Source organism: Brassica oleracea, chromosome C6, assembly GCF_000695525.1.
Source record: "Brassica oleracea var. oleracea cultivar TO1000 chromosome C6, BOL, whole genome shotgun sequence".
In the NCBI taxonomy this organism is placed as follows: Eukaryota; Viridiplantae; Streptophyta; class Magnoliopsida; order Brassicales; family Brassicaceae; genus Brassica; species Brassica oleracea.
Window position 1 is genome coordinate 9,674,255 of NC_027753.1, and position 3,954 is coordinate 9,678,208.

Here is a 3,954-nt window from a genome sequence, read left to right on the forward strand (position 1 = left end):
GTATGCTAAATTGTCATCCTAATTATATGACACCTAAGCATGATATCTTTTTAATTAGTACAAACTTAAAGTTACAACTTTTTAAATGATTCTCAATTAATATATAGAGGATATTCAAAAAAGAATAGAATATTTTGATTATCCAGAAAATGGTCGAATGAAACTACTTGTAATTAGAGATATCAATTGGGTTGTCCATGTCCAAATGAGTTTGTCGAGTTGAACAATCTCATTTTTTGGACATGTATGGTCGAAGCTCAAATAGACAATGTCCAAATAATACCAATCTCAAATAGGATCATAACCAAATGGATTATTCATGGGCCCAAAAATAAAATTTTTATACCTTTGTTAGAATTTTTTTTTGTGTGATTTTACAAAAAATGTAACTTCACAGTTTTAGTGGCAAAAACATGGTTTTAATGGATTTTCCATGTTTTGGAAAAACACCATTTACAAATTTGGCGGGAAAACGTATTTTGTGGTTTTGGCGGAAAAACTTGATTTTACAGTTTTAGCGAAAACATGATTTACGGTTTGGGCGGAAAATATAATTTTACGGGTATGGCGGGAAAGCGTGATTTTGCGATTTTGGTAGGAAAACATGTTTTTGCCATTTTGGCGTGAAAACATATTTTGTAATTTTGGTGGGAAAATGTGTTTTTGCGGCTTGGCGGGAAAACATGATTTTGTGATTTTGGCGGGAATGCGTGATTTTCCGGTTTGGCGGGAAAACGTGATTTCCAGTTTTGGCAGGAAAACGTGATTTTTCGATTTTGGTGGTTTTGGCGGGAAATCGTGATTTTGTGATTTTTTTTTGTCATCTGATTTTGTGGTTTTGGTGGGAAAACATGTTTTTGCGATTTTGATGGAAAAACATGATTTTGCGGTTTTGATGGAAAATGTGATTTTGCGGTTTTGGTGGAAAAACATATTTTTTATTTTTTATTTTCTGATTTTGATTTTCTATTTTTTCTCAACTTCAAAACCCCTAAATTTTTAATTTTATTGGACGCCATGTCCGAATAGTTTTAGCCCATAAATTTTTACTTAAAATTGGTTTTAGCCCATTTAAACTACCAACGCTTTGGATCTGACCATATCAAGACCATTTTAATTTGGACTGAGTTAGCCCATGGTCATTAGACCCAATTGACATCCCTACTTGCAAGCACTCTTCTTGTCTCTGGGTTTTCACAGCAAATGGGTTAAATGGATCATGACTTGTGTCACCACTGACCAATTCTAAGTAGGTGTTATTGGTTTATATATTTTGATTGATTTTAAAAATCCATACAGTATTTATAAATCCAAGTAAAATATACAAATTTTCAAATTCTCTCGCATTAGTATTTACAAATCCGGAGGTTTTCCCTCGGATTTCAGTCTTTGTATTTTTAACAAAGAGATCCATGCAAATTCATTCAAATACATTATGAAATCAAATCGATTAGTAAATCCGTATGATTGAATAACACTTGATTTGAATTAGAATTTATAAACCATTAAACGAATAACACATGATTTCAATACATATTTTAAAATCACAGAACCAATAACACTAGATTTAGTTTAGATTTTCAAATCCATCAAAATACACCGACCAATAACCCCCACTAAATTCTCATTAAAACTTAATTTCAGCTATGGCTGCTTTATGGTGGAGATTAACAGGAGACAAAGAAAAAATCAGTTGGCTTAGTTGGGATAAACTCTATATTCCAAAAGCTCTAGGAAGAATGGGTTTTAAAGATATTGAAATCTTCAATCAGACACTGCTAGCAAAACAAGCATGGCAAAGCATTCTTCACATGGTTGGAAATGGTCAGTCTCTTTCGGTACGGTCAACTCCTTGGTTGGTAATGGAGAAAAGATGTGTATATCTCTCATGAAGAATATCTTAATTGATCTTAATCTCAGAATCAATGATCTCTTGTTACCAAATTCTCATCTTTGGGATATGGTAAAACTAGAAGATTTGTTCTTCATGCATGACAGAGATTATTCTTAAGATCAAGCCGATTTTTTCTTTATCAGACTTCTATAGTTGGAATCATACTTGTCTAGAGAATATTTAGCAAAGTCTGGTTATTGGTTTGCAAAAAGAGATGCCATAAAGGACACTCTTGTGGCAGGATATATCCTCCCCTCATTAAATGGTATAAAAGACTGTATTTGGGCTTTGGAGACTGCTCCAAAAATTAAGATCTTTCTTTGGAAAATAGTTAGTGGAACTATTCATGTGGCAGATCATCTCATTGAAAAATGAATGAAAGTGGACTCTTGTTGTCAGATATGTGGTTTGGAAGGTGAATCAGCTAATCATGTCCTTTTCACTTGCACAATTACTAAACAAATATGGGTATCCTGCAACTTTCCTATTCCAAACAATGGCTTTGATTTTTTCCCTGCAACTTTCCTATTCCAACATTTATTATGTTTGAAAGATGGAGAAAAAATCAAAGAATTCCTATAAACATCAGAATGAGTGGTCCATGGATTATGTGGTCAATCTGGAAAAATAGAAAATCATTCTTCTTTGAAGGATTTTCTTTGAGTCCAACCTTCACAAGATCAATTTATGAGGAAGTGGATCACTGGTTTCTAATCAAAGATGTGGAAAACAGGAACTTGATTTGGAAAGAAAAAAGAGGATCATCTTTGGCTGGGAACCTCCTCCTCTTACTTGGCTTCAGTGTAACATTGGCCTTGCCTGAGATAAACAGCGTAATGAATGGTAGAGCTTCTTGGATTCTCAGTAACCATGAAGGAAAAGTGTTACTACATGGATGAAGTCTTTTAACAACACCCTTAGTATATAAGTCGGACGCTTCTTATGAAAGTTGGAACTGGGCTATTGATAGTATAAAGAACCTCCATTTTGATTCCATCATCTTTGCAAGTAAAGATCACAACATTGTAGGCTCCAAACCTTCTGCTTGGCCCTCCCTTGTATTTTACTCTAGTAAGATTCTCTTAAGGATTCAAGATTTTTTGAATTGGTGTCTCAACCTCGTCAAATTTATTAAAGGAACGTTCCTCATAGCAGATAGTATAATCAAGGAGGATCAATTTCAATCTTATATTGATGTGGGTTATCTAGTTTGGCTTAGAGAGCTCTTTTCTTAAGTCTTTTACTTTGGTTTATCCCATGTTGTATTTGATTTGCTGTGATACCATTTGTACTAGACTATTCTCAGTTAATGAAATGAAAGTATTTACAATGTTAAAAAAGAAAGATTATCCAGAAAAAGGTTATAGAAGAAGCAATAAGCTACATTGTATTTTAGGTTTAGACCTAGAAACTCTTAAAAATTTCCCTATCTTTATAAACATGTACCCAGTACAAGAAAACACGTGAATCCCGACGGACAAAATCGTCAAAAATTCATCGGGAATTTGTGAAAATTAACAAAAATCCCAACAAGGTCCGTCGGGAATTTGTGAAAATTAACAAACAAAAAAAAAGAAAACAATTAATTTTCTTTAAATATTTTAAAATTAATTAACATTTACCAAAAATTAAATTAATTTATAGAAAAACTTTTAAATTTTCTCATAAGATTTTATAATTATATATCTTTAATCTTACAAATTAAACATATAAATGCTAAATTTATATATTCTAAACTAAAAAATTATACAAGCAATTTATTTAATATTTTTAATAATAATTAAAAACATTTTAAATATTGGTTAAAAGCATTTTCAAATATTGAGCTTTTAATACTTTAATCATTGTGTTTCCTATTTATTATATGATCCGATTAATTTGTAAGAAAGCAATCATTGTTCTGAAAGATCGTAAAACGAATTTTAAACCGAATTTTAGGGTTTATATCGGGATTCCATGGAGAATCCGTTGGTAACTCCCTACAGATTCCCGACGGAAGCCCCGAAAATCGGATTTCCATGGAAACCCCGTCGGGAATTCCTCACGGATTCCGTACGGAA